We start from the raw sequence: 16,969 nt of genomic DNA on the forward strand, positions 1-16,969 counted from the left end.
CCACTGAGCCACTCAGGCGCCTTTTTTTTTTTTCAACGATGATTTATTTTTCAGAGAGAGAGAGGGAAAAAGAGAGCGTGGGGGAGGGGCAGAGAGAAGGCGAGCGAGAATCCCAAGCAGGCTCCATGCTGTCAGCACAGAGCCCCATGCGGGGCTAGATCTCACAAACTGTGAGATCATGACGTGAGTGGAAGTCAGATGCTTAACCGACTAAGCCACCCAGGCAACCCTCCCTTTAAAAAAAAAAAAAAAAAGTTTATTTATTTTGGGGGGGGGGGGGGGGCAGAGAGAGGGAGAGAGAGAAGCCCGAGCAGGCCCCACACAGTCATCGCAGAGCCCGGCGTGGGGCTCGAACGCACAACCCGTGAGATCACGACCTGAGCTCATCTTAACTTGATTACATCTACAACCACCCTGTTTCCAAGCAAGGTCACTCTCCTGGGTCCTGGGGGTCGGGACTTGAACGGAGAGGGGACAACATACGACCTCCTGGCAGGAGAGTGACACGGAATTTGCAGCCAGCTTTAACGCAGCACGGTCTGAGAGACGATAACGGGAAAGGAAATGAGGAAGTGGGCAGAGAGGGGAAAGGCGGTTGCTATTGCAGGCATATTCGTCCGCTGATCCCCCCCTCGTCGGTGCCCTAGCCTGCCCTGTGCCCCGCATGCAGGAAGAGTGTGCTACCAGAAGATTCCCTGGGGCACCGAGTCATAGGTGTTTGCAGTAAGCCAGTCTTCCCAGCGTGGAGGCGAGGGTTCCTGGCAGGTGGGTGGAGCCCGGAAAGTGTCTGCTACAAAGGGCAGGTCAAGGCAAGCCAGCTGGAGGAGCCTAGCTGCCCGCCTGGCAAAATCCCAACCGCGCGGGTTAAGCCGCTAGGCTAGTAAAAGGCTCAAGGGCACATGGGCCTACGTAGATGAACCCCAGGGGCTGCCCCCATAACCATGTGAACAGACCAAGGCGAGCCAGTGAGGGCTGCACAGCAGGGCACAGCAGGGACTCCTCTTGGGTGAGCCCCTGGAGGCCAGGTTGGGGACAGACCTGCCCCTGGGCAGAAGAGGCTCCCGGACTGCGGCCTCAGCCAGAATCAGGGGCAGGCTCGAGGCTCCGGGCTGAGCCCCTGGGGGAGCAGCTTCGGGGCCTGGGACGCAAGAGGGGGAGGCAGCGGGGAGAGAAGCCCACCATAACCATGCTCGCTGCTGAGAGGAACAGCAGCTCTTGTGACCCAGGCCTCAGGAAAAACTGGGAGGGTAGCGGGGTGGCAAGGGGGGCGGGGGGGGGGGGGGGGGGCGGTGGCAATGTTTTTCCCTCTCTGCTTTTCACCTCCCCTACCGGGCGCCCGTGGCCTGCAAAGCCGCCAGCAGAAAGCACAGCCATGAGTTTCTCATGAATGATTTTAAACGATTCCTGTTCTGTCCATGGGGGGAAATCACGTATCGAAAATCCAGCAAAAGCATAGCCAACCGCAAGGGGTCCTGGGAGAGAAGCAGGCTCTGGGGGCCAAGGCCTGCGTGAGCCCGGGGCAATACCCTCCGAAAATCAGGCCACTGTGCGCCCACTCCACCCCTCGCTCATTCGTTCGTTACGCAACGTGTAATCACTAAGCACTTGCAATATGTCACTCACCGTTCTAGGCGCTGGAAAACCGTTGCGAACGAAACGGATTTTTTTCTAAAAATCCCTGTAGTCACAGAGTTTACATTCTCGTAGGGGAGAAAGGTAGGAAACAGATAAATAGGCAAAACATGCGGCGTGTCGCGTGCTGGGAAGTGGGAAGGAGAAAAGTAGGGCAGGGAAGGGAATAGGGAACATAGATAGGAGCCGGGGATAGGGGGAAGGTTCCAGGGTTCAAAAGAGCGACCGGGGATGTACTTGCTGAGATGCTGGCACTTCAGCAAAGGCCTCGAGGAGGTGCGAGAGGGAGCCCTGTGGACAATGGAGAAAGGGTTGGCCAGGGGACAGCCAGTGCAAAAGTCCTGAGGTGGGAGTGGCCCAGTATATTCCAGGAACAGCAACGAGATTAGTGTGGCTGAAACGGAGGAGGGGAGATAACCGGCCTGGAGCTGAGGCAAGTAGGGGCAGGACAGGCACCAGATCAGGCAGGGCCTTCTTACAGCCGTCGGGTTTCACTCAGATAACACAGGAAGGCTCTGGAGGATTCTACGCCAAAAGGCACAGAACCTAGGGGAGGGAGCCCGGGTGGCTCAGTCAGTTAAGCGTCTGACTCTTGATTTCCGCTCAGGTCATGGTGTCACCATTTGTGCGTTCGAGCCCCACATCGGGCTCTGTGCGGGCAGTACGAAGCCTGCTCGGGATTCTGTCTCCCTGTCTCTCTCTCTCTCTCCCTCTGCCCCTCCCCTGCTTGTTCTCTCTCTCCGTGTCTCTCTCAAAATAAATTTTAAAAAATTTGTTTAATTAAAAAAAAACAACAAAAGAGACAGAACCTGCCTCAGGTGTTAGGGGACCCCCGTGGCTGTTGTTTTCAGAGCAAACTGTAGAGGCTAGAAGGGGGGACACCGGTGGGGTCACACAACCAGTGATTCTCCACGTCCGGATATGGAGAACCACAAATGTACCGACAAATGTTATTTCAGCAGGAACTGGTTTCACCTTCATCGCCAGCATTTGGCAAAACCCACCTTCAGAGATAAAGAAACAGACCCCGAGAAGTCAAGTAACTTCATCAAGTTGCCCAGTTGGTAAGCTCTTTCAAGGGCTCCCTCCTTCCTCTGGGTAAAGCAAAAAGCCGGCCAAAAGCCCTGTTGTGTCCACCGGTCTGTGGCTGGGGCCGGAATCTTCTGGGACTTCTCGGGCTTCCGGTCTTTTCCTTGGGAGGCAAAGTGGCAGGAGTCCAGGGCGGAGGAGTCGGATGGGCCGGGCTGAGCTCAACCCGGGCTCCGACACCCACCCGTGCACAGGGCAGTCTCCAGAAGCACAAATCTGGATTTACCTCCTCCGGCCTTTGGGTCTTTTCCGCTCCTCGGCCCAGATGGTAGCCAGGCCTTGGCGTCCCCAGCCTTTGGGCTTTTTGTGGGCAGGGTCATGGCTGAAGTTGCCAGGCACCCAGGAGCCAACCCCCTCCCAGGCTTTTGTTTTCAACTGCAGCCAAAGCTTCCAAAGGATTATATGGGATCAGCCGTTCCGAGAGCCTGTTTTGTATACCGCTGGAGGTACACCCGTATTTTTTTTTTTTTTTAATAATTATGCTTATGTATTGGGATGTGCTAGGAAAAGAAGGAACCGGCAGAACCAACCCATGACTTCATGAATATTATCGCTCAGGGGGAGGCTAAAATGTTCGGGGTGGTTTGGTTTTGTTTTCAAAAGGTGACTTAAATTAAAAAGATTATGTTACACATAGCACACAAAATACAGCAACTGTCAGAGAGGAAGTACAGAATAACGCTGCAGTACGGTTGTCTTGGGTGGGGGCGAAATGAAGGATAGAGCTTCTCTCCCCCCCTCCTCGCCCCCCAGCAATCTAAAAGGGTTTTTTAAAAATGTGCCCTTTTAGTATAATGGAAACACAGGCACACCGCGGAACGTTAGAAAATACAGATCATCAAAAAGGTTGAAATAAAAACCTCACACTCTCATGTCCCAGATATCATGCCATTAACACCTAAGTGTACATCTGTCTCGGTCTTCTTTTTTTTTTTTTTTAATTTTTTTTTTTTGACGTTGATTTATTATTGAGAGACAGAGAGAGACGCAGAGCGTGAGCAGGGGAGGGGTAGAGAGAGGGGGAGACACGGAATCCGAAGCAGGCTCCAGGCTCCGAGCTGTCAGCACAGAGCCCGACGCGGGGCTCGAACTCACGAACCATGAGATCGTGACCCAAGTTGAGGTCAGATGCTTAACCGACCGAGCCACCCAGGTGGTGGCTTATAACACGACACAATCACAAGAGTGAAATTTCCTCACACGTACAGGTTCCGGGATTAAGGTGTGGATCTTGAGGGGCCACGTGTTTAGAATTCTGCCTACCATGGTATCTATCTAGATTTTTCTCAGCACACATGTATTCATAAAGGTGTCCTCGTATTCTACATACAATAAGCAACCTGCTTTTTCCAGTCATGGATCGCCACCTTTCCATTTCAGTAAATATTCATCTCAACTAATACCCAGAACATATTCAGAGCTCTTCGACGGGCCCAAAAATGTTTTTAAACGCACTCAATGGGGGGCACCTGCGTGGCTCAGTCGGTTGAGCATCCGACTTCGGCTCAGGTCATGATCTTGCGGTTCGTGAGTTCGAGCCCCACACCTGTCAGCCTGTCAGCACGGAGCCCGCTTCAGATCCTCTGTCCCCCTCTCTCTGCCCCTCCCCCGCTTGTGCTCCCCCCAAAAATATATATATATATTTTTAAAAACTGAACTTAACGTATTGAAGAGAATAAGACAGTTGTTCTGCAAGATGCGCCACTTTCTGGATACACCAGGTGGCTTCCCTGTGATGCCCTTTAGCTTGTCTTTGGCTCTCTCCCCTGTACTTCCTCTCAACCGGAAGTTATTCGCTGGTGTGGTGGCAAGTTTTCACCACCCAGGGTTTTGGCCCATTTCTGTGAGCGTCCAATGTGACATCCCGGAATTCAGAGTTAGAGACAGATGCACGCAACCTGCCAGCTGAAACCAGTTCCAGCACCCGCTTCCCGATGGATGGGATAAGGCTTTTGGAGGGGAAGAGGGGAGCAGGCTGGCTGGAGAAAGACCTGAAGAGCGTCCCCACCACCATCCCCAGAGACTGTGGACGAGGCAGCCTGATATGTGCTCCAGGAGTGGAAGGGACTGGCAGCCTCTGTCACCTCTAGCAGGAATGGCGGGGGCGGGGGCGGGGGTGGGGGGAGGGGTGAAGTGAACCACACAAGCTGTGGCCTCAGAAGCCATAAGCGAATACCCCTGTCACGGAGCGCGCCCAAGAAGCAAGGGTGGCAGCTAAATCCCCCAGGGCCCTGGCTCCTGGGGTGGGCTGCTCTCCACTGATGGCCACAGATCCCCAGGAGGACTGAGTCCCAGCTGCCCACAGAGCTAACTTGCTCGGTAACCATCCCTTTGTGGGTTCTCTTTCCTTCCCTTCGCCGGCTCCTCTCTGCACCCCTCTACCCCGGCTTCCCGGGACCACCTCCCAAATAAAGGGCTGGCCCTCAAACCCGTGTCAGGTCCTGCTTCCGGGACCCGAGCTGAGACACAAGGCGGCAGGGGATCGGAACTGGCGTGAGGCTATTTCGAGGGTTTACGTTTTTTACAAAGGCACGTATTCATTTATTATTGATGCAATTAAAAATCAATTTCAAATAATAAATTTTTAAGAGGAAAAACTACAGGTAGAAGCCACAGAAGATTCACTGAGAGAGACCACAGCCTCGCTCCCTGCTTTGTTGGCCTGACTGAGAACCCGCCGTCCCCCTGACCCTCATACCTCTCCCCGCACACCCCAAGACACGACAAGGGCAGGTGATAATTTTAAGAGGAGCTGACGTTTGCTGCGCAGATACCGTGCCGAGTGCTTTGTGCAGATTATCTGTTTTACATGCTTAGAGCACGTGTATGTATCACCCCTCCCTCCCAAGCTCCCTTTAATATAATCGTGAAGGAACAAAAAAAGGTATAAAGCCACAATGAGGAGGGGGGGCAGGGTGTCACCAGATGAGGGGTTTCAACACATTTCTGGAAGACAGAGAGCAGAAGGAAGGGTGGTGACAGGTGACACAGAGCAGAGAGAGCCACAGCTGGAATCCTCCCAGGCGGGGAAGCACAAGGGGGAGGCTCCAGGGGGAGACCGCGGAGGGGCGGGGGAGGGGGGTCCCTGAGGGCAAGAGTGGGAACCGGGGCTGCAAGGGGCTGCAAACAGGACTGACTGAGGGTCACCACCCCCACCACTCCCACCTCTGGGGGCAGGAGAGCCATGAGCAAACTTCTTGGTTTCTTAGAGTTCACGCCAAAGCAGGGACGACCCTCTTCTGAAGACACGGCACACATTTTCTGCGGAGAACTGGAGAGGCTTGTGTATACACAGTGGCTTCGAAGAAAGCCGCCCCCGCACTCCCCCCCCCACCATGATCCAGCATCTGGGAGACCCCAGCTCCCCTCAGGCTCACCTCAGTGGAGTCCCCCAACCACCAGTCCCCGCCCGTGTCACACAACCCCACAACGCTCTGGTCCACGTCGCTCCTCCGGCTACACAGGAAGAGACGCCCCCCACCCCCCACCCCGGCTGTTCATCCAAAGAAAGGCTGCAACATCAAAGAGAAAGACAGAGAAGAACAACAGGAAAATTGATCCTGGAGGAAACAGATACTTTGGTAAACTGGGGAGAGTTTGAAGAAAGATGAGAAAGAGGAGAAGCCATCGCACCCATAAAGCAAGAAGGTGGCACTAACAATTAGAGAAAGGAGGAGCCCTTGGAAGTTCCAAATATGAGGACAGAGCGAAAGAAGTTGACTGACGGCCGGAAAGAAAAAAAAATCGAGAGATTCTTCCAGAACATAGAGTATAATGAAGGAGAGTGAAACCATAAAAGATAAGAGACAGGCAGAATCATCCGGGAGGTGCAACACGTGAGAACAACAGAAGTTTCAGAAAGAAAGCCCAGCAAAGGCAGAGGGAAAGAATCTACAAATCGTCCCAACCCTTGTGGCTTAGGGCAGCCCTGGAAGAGGCGGGCTCTGCGGGGCTGGGGGCTTTTGTTTTGTGTGTTCCATGTCAGTGTCCCTACTCATGTCCCTTAGTGTTTAAAGGTCTCAAGAGGAGCCAAGCTGGGTAGAGCATATCCCAGGGACCCAAGTGTGAAATGAACAAGGGGCAACCCTGGGCCCTGGTGTGGTGGTACCTGTAGATTTCAAAGTGAGGATCCCCCAGCGGAAGGGGGCTCAGGGGCCAGAAGGTCGGAGCTGCTCACTTCTCATCCCGCTAAGACATTGTCCTCCCAGAGCTAGATCCTAGGAGGCTTCGGGTTTTGTTTGAAAAAGGAGGGGGGTTTTCCATTACAGCTTCTCTTGCAGATGGGGAAGTCAACTTGTCCGACATGCCTTAAAACCAGAGGGCAACACTAAGGTTTGTGGACGGGTCTGATGGGAGTTGATCGGGGCAGAAGCTATAAAAGCCTTCTCAACAGATGTTTCTGATAGCAGAACGGGATGCCTGGCAAAGGAGCGAGCCCTCTGTCGCTGGAGGTATTCAAGCGGAACCCAGAGAAACATCTGTCAGGAAAACTATAAAAGGAATTGGAACCCTAGAACAGGTAAATTCAGAGAGATAGAAAGTAGAATAAAGACTATCAGAGGGAGGGGTGCCTGGGTGGCTCTGTCGGTTGAGTGTCCGACTTTGGCTCAGGTCATGATCTCATGGCTCGTGGGTTCGAGCCCCGCGTCGGGCTCTGTGTTGCCAGCTCGGAGCCTGGAGCCTGGTTCAGATCCTGTGTCTCCCTCTCTCTCTCTGCCCCTCCCCCACTCGTGCTCTGTCTCTCTGTCTCTCTCTAAAACAAACATCAAAAAAAATTTTTTTTTTAATGGTAAATTGTATAGGTGCCTGGGTGGCTCAGTCGGTTAAGCATCCGACCTCGGCTGCGGTCATGATGTGGCAGTTCATGAGTTCAAGCCCCGCGTCGGGCTCTGTGCTGACAGCTCGGAGCCTGGAGCCTGCTTCGGATTCTGGGTCTCCCTCTCTCTCTCTGTCCTCTCCCACTCACGCTCTGTGTCTCTCAAAAATGAACATTTTTTAAAGAAATGGTAAGTTTTATGTTACATGTATTTGACCACAATTTATCAAATCAAAAAAAGTGTGAGGAACGGAAGTCACATACACCGCTGGTGAGGCTACAAAACGGGGCAACCACTGCAGCAACTTGTCTGGCTGTTTCTCAATAAAGCTAAACACAGAGTCATCGTAGGACCCAACAATTCTGCTCCTAGGTATATACCCAAGAGCAATGAAAAACAGAAACATCACGCTAAGTGGAGGAAGCCAGTCACGAAAGACGCATGCTGCGTGGTTTCGTTTATACGAAATCTGCACGACAGGCAAACCTACACAAACAGAAAGCAGATGAGTGGTTGCCCAAGGCTGCGGAGGGGTTGCAGGGAAATGGGGAGCGACTGCTAATGAGGATGGGGTTTCTTTTGGGGATGATAAAAAGTGGTGACGGTTGCATTTCTGTGGGAATGCACTAAAACTCACTGAAATGTACACGTTAAGTGGGTGGATTATATGGTATGTGAATTATATCTCAATAAAGCTGTATAAAAAAAAAAAAAAAGGAAAAAGAGGCTTCCCACCAAGATGGGAAGCGGGGCCAGATGACCTTCTTCCATTCCAAGGCTCGGTGATTTTCTGTTCCAAGGCTTGGCGATCTTTGGCTGCCTGCCCCCTCAAGGTTTGGCCCCAGGAGGGCTTTCTCAGCAGCTCACGGACACACTCCCTCATCGCCGTGCTTGCTAGTGGCTGAGTCAGAAGCTTCCCGGCAGAGCACCCCCTGCATCACGCTGTCAGCCTGGCCCCCTGGGTTGGTTTGTTTTTCCAGGGCATAAACGTATTTTATGGAGAAATAAAATGCACAATAATAAAAAGGGGGAGGGGAGTGTTTCCACAGGCTCACATTTTATCCAAAGGGGCCGTGATTTGGCATCCCTGGCTCGAATATGAAATTATTACACAGGAATTGACTCTCGGTGTCTCCGATGCTCCCTGGGATGATTGCTTCTATAACTTATGGAGACAGCCGAGCGTTTGTATTCAAGTGATCACATAAATTAATATCCATATGTGGAAATGCTGTGTTGGGAGCAGACCCGGTTTAAGAATGCTTGCCTTGTAATGATCCTTGTACCTGAAGGAAAATGCCCATCCCGGGGCTCCCAGGGAAGGTCTGGTTCGTAAGGGTTTGAAGGGAAAGACGGCATGCAAAGCGCTCCCCCTTTAAAGTGATGGAGAGCCGTGTGCTGTGTTCAGGCGTGATGTCATCCGAGGGAAGGAAGGGAACGAACGGCTTTTTCGGAAAAAAAAAAAAAAAATTTTTTTTTTTTAAATCAATAAATCCAAAAGCATGTGCCTTAAAATGTAATGTTTTGCTCCTCTGGGATGGGTTTAGCCCAAAGTTCTAATTATATGTGTGGCGGTAAAGGCCTCCTTAAGAGATTGCCAACACCATGCCAAAGGATGGCGGGGGCGGGGGGGGCCGCCGTGGCAGCTCCCGCAGGAATTAATGATGGGCTTTGTGAGGGTAGGGCAGGGGATCGGGGAGTAGACGACCCAAATCCTGCCCTCAGGTCGTCGCAGATCACGTAGGTGAGACCAGAAGCCACAACTGGGCAAGGCCGCCCGCGCTGGGGCCTAGGGAGTCATGGGGGCACGGTGCCCTGCACAAGTCGGGCGCTCGAAAGAGATCTGCTGAATGAAAATACAGGACGGGCACCTGGGCGGCTCAGTCGGTTAAGCGTCCGACTCCTGATCTCAGCTCAGGTCTTCATCTCCGGGTTGTGAGTTCAAGCCCCGTGTTGGCTCCGTGCCAGGCGTGAGCTTGTGCGTGCCTGGACATTTAATTCCATTTCATTCATTCTGGAGCTCTTCAACACCGGGGAGATTTATAACCTTTTCAGGTGATGAATGACAATCATGTGCTCAATAGAAAGCGCTAGATAGGACCGGCCTCCTACAGATTCGGTCACTTCCCTCCCTCCCTGGCAGGGAGGAGATTTCCAAGAAATCTCGAGAAAGGCACTTCTAAGGTTCTGATGGCACAGACCTGTCCCTCAGCAGCAGCGGTGTGCTGGTAAATATTTAACAACTGGCTCTCCCGGGATGGGGAAGGCCCGTCTGTAGCGCTCGCCGATTCCTGTGGTGTAAATACTCCCAGTGTGGTCAGATTTCAAGCTCTCGACTTGACATCACCCGCTGCAGAGTTGGGAAGAGATGTGTATAATTGGTTCTCATCGGCTGGCTGCTGCCAGAGGGCCGATCTCTCCCTCGGACTGTGCTGACTCTTCTGGAACACACTGGCTCCCCCCAGACTCTGTTCCCAGGAGGAGCAGTGAGGAGAACCTGGAAACATTCCAGCAAAGCCTCAGCTATTCTCCCTCATCTAGAGAAGATTCCCTGCCCCCCCTCCTGCCTCCCGCCCCCAATCTCTCCTGGCTTTTTTAAAACGTTTATTTATTCATTTTTGAGAGACAGAGAGCAAGCAGGGGAAGGGCAGAGAGAGGGGGACAGAGGATCCGAAGCAGGCTCTGTGCGGACAGCAGCGAGCCCGACACGGGGCTCGAGCTCCCGAACCATGAGATCATGACCTGAGCCGAAGGCTCTACCCAGTGAGCCCCCCAGGCGCCCCTCTCCTGGTTTCTGAAGGACTCGAACACCAGCCACCTGAGAGAAAAGCCTCGCCACAGAGCAGCCTGACTGCCGTCTTTTCGAAGGTTATGCTTTCCCAGGACCTAGTATTTCCTAACGAGGAAATGGCAATCAAGATTGTTCCCCACTAAGGATGAGCAGTGGAATGACAGACAGAGAAACCACGGAGGGGGGACGTTGATTGGCAACGTCCACGGCAGCTCCCGCGTCCTTCTCTGTACCCGAGATGGGATTGCCTTCGAGAGCAGCGGGCCCCTATCTAGTCTGGCTTCCTCCTAGATCTTCTTCTGAGACCCCCGCAAGGCCATGGCCACACCTCTGGCTGCAGGCCTTTGGAGCCGGGCCCCCAGCCTCGGCTCATCACGCGGTGTGGCCCACTGCGTCCTTGCTCGGCAAACACCCCCTCCTCCCGCGCCTGCCCCAGCCCCAGCCCCTCGGTGCACCCCCTCCCGGTCCCCACTAATGTGGGGTTCAGCCAAGTGGCTCACTTTGGTCGATGGAACCGAAGTCAACAGGATCCAGTCGGAGGTTTTCAAACGCGCTTCCTCGTTTGGGCCTGGCCTCCCGAACCCCTGCCGTCGCCAGGAGAATGAACGTGCCTCCAGGTAGCTGCTGCAGCTTCGCGTGGGACTCTGGAATGAGAGATGCATGGAGCTGACCTCAATCCAACCCCTAGGCTGCAGCCGAGAAGCCACAAGCATCCAAGGGTGAGGCATCAGGGTTTGTGGTAAGCCACGGGGATTTGGGGGTCATTTGTTATGCAGCTGGGTGCTACCAATAATTATTACAACCACTCCAGGTCCTGCTTAAGCCCAGAGCCCCGAGAGGCATCTGGGCGGCTCAGTCGGTGAAGCGTCCCGCTCTTGATTTCGGCTCAGGTCACGATCTCACGGTCCGGGGTTCAAGCCCCGCGCCGACAGCGAGGGGCCGGCTTGCGATTCTCTCTCCGCTCCTCCCGGGCTCGTACCCTCTCTCGGGGTCTCAAAATAAATAAACCAACCTGAAACACACAGAGAGAGCCTGGATCAGCTTGTCGATCCGGGAAGGCTTCGCTTTGCACCAATGTGGTGTCAGGGACCTCCTGGCAAACCAGCAACGAAAGGAACGTGCGTACTTTTGCCCCCTTACGACCGCGCACGTATGCCTTCCTGAAGTAGGAGTGGAGTCTGGTTTAGCCTTTCTCTCCGACAACGAATCATTCGCCAAGGACCTACTGCATCCCGGACCCTGGGCGTCTGGTACCTGGAATCCACCACACCAAGAAGGCGAGAGCGCTCCTCGGGAATGCGAGCACAGAGAAGGGATTACGTGTGAAAGTCCAAGTGAATGACACAGATACAGAGCGCAGGGCATTCAAGAGGGAAGGAACCCTCACCTTTAAGTTTCAAAAGAGGCAGCGGGAACCAAGAAAGGCTTCACAGAAGAGGAAGGAACGGAAGTAAATCCCACAGGAAGAGCTGGTCTCAGGGGCAGGCGTGAGATCAGACAGATCAGACCCGTTAGCGGGAACGGTAAACTGAGTCAGGTCACGGTCGAAAGACTCGATATTCTCACTCTACCTGATCAGAAAGATTACTGACAGCTACAATCTTCAAGACAGTGGGCTACTGATGGAGGGACAGGAGCACAGATCCCCGGGGAAGAACGCAGAACTCCCAAAATACACCCACACTTTATGGTTACGTCAAAAGATGGCATTTTCCGGGGCGCCTGGGTGGCTCAGTCGGTTGAGCGTCTGATTTCGGCTCAGGTCATGATCTCACTGCTCATGAGTTCGAGTCCCACATCGGGCTCTGTGCTGACAGCTCAGAGCCTGGAGCCTGCTTCGGATTCTGTGTCTCTTTCTCTGCCCCTCCCCCGCTCGTTCTTGGTCTCTGTCTCTCTCTCCAAAATAAACATTAAAAAAAAATGGCATTTTCTATTAAGTCCACCTTATCCTCTTAATACCCTCCTATTTTCTTCTGATTCTGTGCTTGCTACCGTTGGTATATTTTTGCTTTGTTTTTATAGTTAACGCGAATGCACCCAGAATTTGGTGGGAGGTGGGGTGCACAGACAGAGCCTGGCGTAAGTTACAAATCCAACTTAGGCCTCCGTACCAATAAATTGTGCGCACGGCATCTATTAACTAATCATTCCTATATCTGCTATTCGGCTATTTGGTTTGTCGTGGATTAAGTCATCACCGGGTTTTACGTCTCTTCTAGAATCGTTCCCATCCAGTGGATCAGTTCTCCGTTGTAGAGCCAATTACGTAGGATCTTGCTTATCACAGCCGTATAACCACCCCTTGACATTTGTAGGGAATAAAGAAAAAAAGATTCAGGATTCTATTTTGTGGGCAAGAAGAACCATTAGCAATTTTCAACCATAACAAAGCAGACTTCCTATATTTGGAGTTAATCAGAGGGAGGTGTGTGAAATGTAGAAGGTAGAGCAGACCTGGAGGTCAGGAGCCTGGGCGGCAGCCTTAGACGATAAGGCCTAAATGCAGGCAGGGACGACGGAAAAAAGATGCAAAGCTACATTTATACAATCAGAATAAGGTGGCTCTACAGAATCTTCTAAAGCATGTACTCACAAATATTCACTCTACAAATGAGGAACCTGAGGGCCAGAGAAGTGAAGTCACTTGCTCAGGACCACACAGTGAGTTAGGGCAGAGCTAGGAACACAGCCGGGGTGTAGAACATGCAACTCTTAATCCCAGGGTCATGAGTTCAAGCCCCACATTGGGCATGAAGCCTACTTTAAAGAAAGAAGAAGAAGAAGAAGAAGAAGAAGAAGAAGAAGAAGAAGAAAGGAAGAAATCCTACTAACAGTGGCTTGAGTAAGGAGTTTCTTTTTCTCTCGTAGGAAAAATCCAGAGAAACATACAGAATCCAGGGCTCATGCAGCTACTTAGGTTATCACAGACCCCTCTGTCCTCCTACTCTGCTGTCCACTGCTTGTGGGGTTCATCCTCATGGTCCCAAGATGGCTGCTGCACCTCCAGGCACAGTATCTGTATTCCAGGCAGGGGGAAGAAAAAAAAAAAAAAAGACAAGGATTAAAGGTGTTCTCTCTTCCAGAAAATGTTTATCTGTTTAGGAAGGGAAACCCTTCCCGGAGATTTCTGCTTACCTCTCGTTGGCCAGGACTGAGTCACATGGCCACCAGCCTCTCTAACGTAACCTAGCAATTTGAGAATGTCACTCTCTCACCTCTGTGGTAGAGCGTGAGAAAGCAGAAGGGAGTCGGAACGGGTGTGAGTGAGACTAACTGGAATATTTGCCTGATACCGGGTCTCTTATCTCCTGGTCCAGGGCTCTCGGTATTTTACGCTGTGACAGGGCTGGCCGCGCTGGGGTAGGCGGGGGTGAGGGGCCACACTACTTTATCTGGGCCAGAGCCAGGGAAGATGGCCACCTCTTTCTCAGATATTGATAAGGCTTCCTGAAAGACTCGAGGCCCTAGAAGCTGCTCGAAAGAAGGGAGACAAAGTGCCGAGGTCTGGTGGGCAAGGGGAAGCAGGCAGGTCATTTACGCCACAACAAACTATTAATTACAAGGCACTTGGTCTCCAGACCCAGGCCTGGGAAGTGTCTTGAAAGTGGAATATAGAAGATCAGATTAAAGGAATGGACGGGAGTCAAGAAAATGTCCTTGGAACGAGGGCAAGAAAACAAAACGGAAAACCAAACGAAAGGAAGTTGATCTTGGGAGGTCAGCTTAGGAGGGGTGAAATCCTGAACGGCCTCTGCCAGAAATGAAAGCAAACGTTCTCCCCTGGCACCAACCACGATGGAGATGCCCCAGCGTGCTAGGTTGACTTGCCGGATGGGTCCTTGGAAACGTGCAAAGAGGCCACAGAAAGGAAACTAAAATGATGACGAAGCTCGTTGGGCCAAGCAGTGTGGCAGGAGAGATCAGGGTTCCCACTCCGGCTCTGTACCACCTGGATCTAACTTCTGGGAACCTGCCTGGGGGTAGTGACCTCTCCGTTCCCTAGGGAGGCAGGGAAATCAAACGACAGAAAACCCAGGTCAAGGTGATTTCAGCAAAGGAAAGGGATTTACTGGCACACATAACTGAAATATCCTGGGGCAGGGCTGGCTTCAGGGTCAGTGGGATCCAGGGGCTCAGACAATGAAGGTTCTGACAAAGCGTGATTCTCTTCTCCGCGAGAAACAGCAAGTTCTGCAACGGTCTCTCTGGGACACACTCGGGTCACAGACCAACCTCTGAACCAATCAGTGTGGCCAGAGTGGGATGAGGGGACAGGTTCAAATGCTCCGTGCGTCCCACTGCTGCAGTGAGTCAGAGAGGAATGGCTCGTCCAAACACAGTGTGGGTTCTGGATCTAGAAGGGGGACCAGACGTTGGACAGGCAAAGAAGCCAGAAACATCAAAACCTCCCAATCAAACAAAAAAACTGCCTTTTCCTTGTGTCCAGACCTGAGGATTAGAACCCTAGCTACTTCCAGCCTTGTCAAAGAAATTGTCAGAAAGACTGAACTGAAAAGGCCCTTTGAAATCATCTCTCCCCACACCCGGGCGCGGAGAGGGAAAGAGGCCCGCCTAAGCGTGTAGGGCTAGATCAGCCGCAGAACAGACTAGAAAAGACTTACCAAAAGTCAACCAAGCACTCTTTCACTTCCGCCTGCAGCTTCTCTGGGAATGGTGTATAAACGACTAAGCAAAACCCTGGAGAATGTCACCAGAAATGGGGACAGGTCTGGCCAGCCTACTGTGATAGCTCAGCGAAGAATTTCTTTAGGGGGAAAGAATCCTCTTGGGAATGACGGAGGCTGGGTTGCATAAAGGGCCTGGATGTCTGAGGCCCTCGGGCCCAGATCAGGGACAGTGTGGCTAAAGAGGGAGGGGGTGGCAGGGCGCTTTTCCATGACAGGCTGACTTGGGCTTCAGAGGGCAGGTCCAGGGCTGAGGGACCCCTTTAAGACATCACATTAGAGACAGCGATGGAACAAGTTGGCTGAAGGGCTGCAAGAAACCACGCACCACCTTTCTTCTTCTTCTTTTTTTCTTTTTAGCAAGCTCTGAGCCCGACAGGGGGCTCGAACTCACGACCCCGAGGTGGAGAGTTCCGTTCTCTGCCGACTGAGCCAGCCAGGTGCCCCCACACACCTGCTTTCTGATACCAACAGCCAGGTGTCCTATCGGTAGTGCCTCAAAGGCCTGCCACCCTGACTGGCTCCCCGCGATGAGATATGTCTCCCCCGGCTCCCCAAGGAGGTCAAGTATTCCCTTCACGTTTTCACCAAAAGGGAAAATATGGCCCCTGCACCTGGCCCCCCTTTGATCTTTCCCTTCCCTGCCAACATCCAGGCCCGACAGGACCATTTCTCAGACGCTCGGAGACGCCCTTAGGAAGTTTACCTGGACAACACAGCCACGTCACGGAGGAAAGCTTTTCAGAGGGGCTTTGTTACCACGCTCTTTATTGTACGCTGCCTTTTTCTCTCCTCGTCTTTTCTTACAGGACCCAAGTGGGAACACCAAATGGCTTCAGGCCTTAAGGAATCTGAACGGATTATCGTGATTACTTAAACAAGGGTTTTCTGGAACTCTGAGCCAAGTGGGATAGAGAACGAAACTTCTAAAGTTATACCCTCCCAGCGATTGGTCAGATAAGTGTGGGGCCTGAGCAAACAGACAAACCATGAACATTTCTCCCATTAACTCTTTCAAGGTCTAGAAAAACACACGCCGGAGGCCTATGCCCCAAGGGGCCCGGGGACTCTAGAATATACCAAGGCAGGCCTTCATTCCTTAAATAAAAGTTCTTTCTCCGGCTGCTTTTACTCATCCCCTTTCCTGGTGGGGGGGGAAGGTGCTCACGAGAGGCATCCCACCTGCCAGTCACCACAGCAGCAGAACCAGACGAATCTCCCTAGTTCTGCAGACCTAAGCGGGGACCGGCAGGACGGACGTGGCTGCTGGCCTGTGCCCAGGCACGCTGTCACAGACCAGGCCGCCCCAGTGTCAGAGCATAAAAGCAGGGAATGGTTCACGCGCCCCTGCCCCCCTCCGCCACCCCTTTGCCCGGTCTGGAATTGGCAGGGTCCACAGGGTTTGCCTATTTTTTGGTTTAATCCATTTTTCTTCATTTGTCCAAGCTGCGAGTGTTGGGTCTGCCCTTCATTGACATAAAACCTATCCCCTGAAGCAGCCAGGGTTCCCCCAGACATGTCCATAGGTGCTGCTGAAATCCGGAGACAACCCCGACAAACGCCGGAGAGCACCGGGATGGGAAAGAGCTGGAAGTTATCCAGAAATTGGCAAACCCCGTGGACCCTGCCAACTCCAGACCCGGGAAAGGGGTGGCGGAGAGCGGCGGGGGCGCGTGGTTTCGTGTCAACCCCTCTTCAGTCTTCCTGGGAAAGGGCCCACCCAAAGCCAGCCCTCGGTCTAGGCCTCCCCAGACCACGCTGCGCTGAGGCCTCCCTTTCACCGTGCCAGAGCCGCGGGGGCACCGCCCGGAGCCCCCAGAACCCACCCACCGCGCCCGTGCCATCTCCAGTCCTGCGGGCAAGGGGGGTCAATGTCGTTCAAGTAATTTCTCTGCGAACACAAGATGGCAGCCTTAAATAAATGCAACCCTGCGCAGCTTTTAATCTTACACATC

General features: G+C 52.9%; 1 long non-coding RNA gene across 1 annotated transcript; it reads right to left on the minus strand.

Moving 5' to 3' along the window:
* Positions 1-9,122: 9,122 nt before the first annotated feature.
* On the minus strand, positions 9,123-12,096 carry LOC121026101 (uncharacterized). Its single transcript, XR_005788264.1, has 2 exons — positions 10,830-12,096; positions 9,123-10,035 (listed from the first exon to the last, which is right to left on the minus strand). It is a non-coding gene; the product is annotated as an uncharacterized LOC121026101 (long non-coding RNA).
* Positions 12,097-16,969: the final 4,873 nt, after the last annotated feature.

The sequence above is a fragment of the Herpailurus yagouaroundi genome, unplaced genomic scaffold, assembly GCF_014898765.1.
Source record: "Herpailurus yagouaroundi ecotype Mexico unplaced genomic scaffold, PumYag 67793, whole genome shotgun sequence".
Lineage (NCBI taxonomy): Eukaryota > Metazoa > Chordata > Mammalia > Carnivora > Felidae > Herpailurus > Herpailurus yagouaroundi.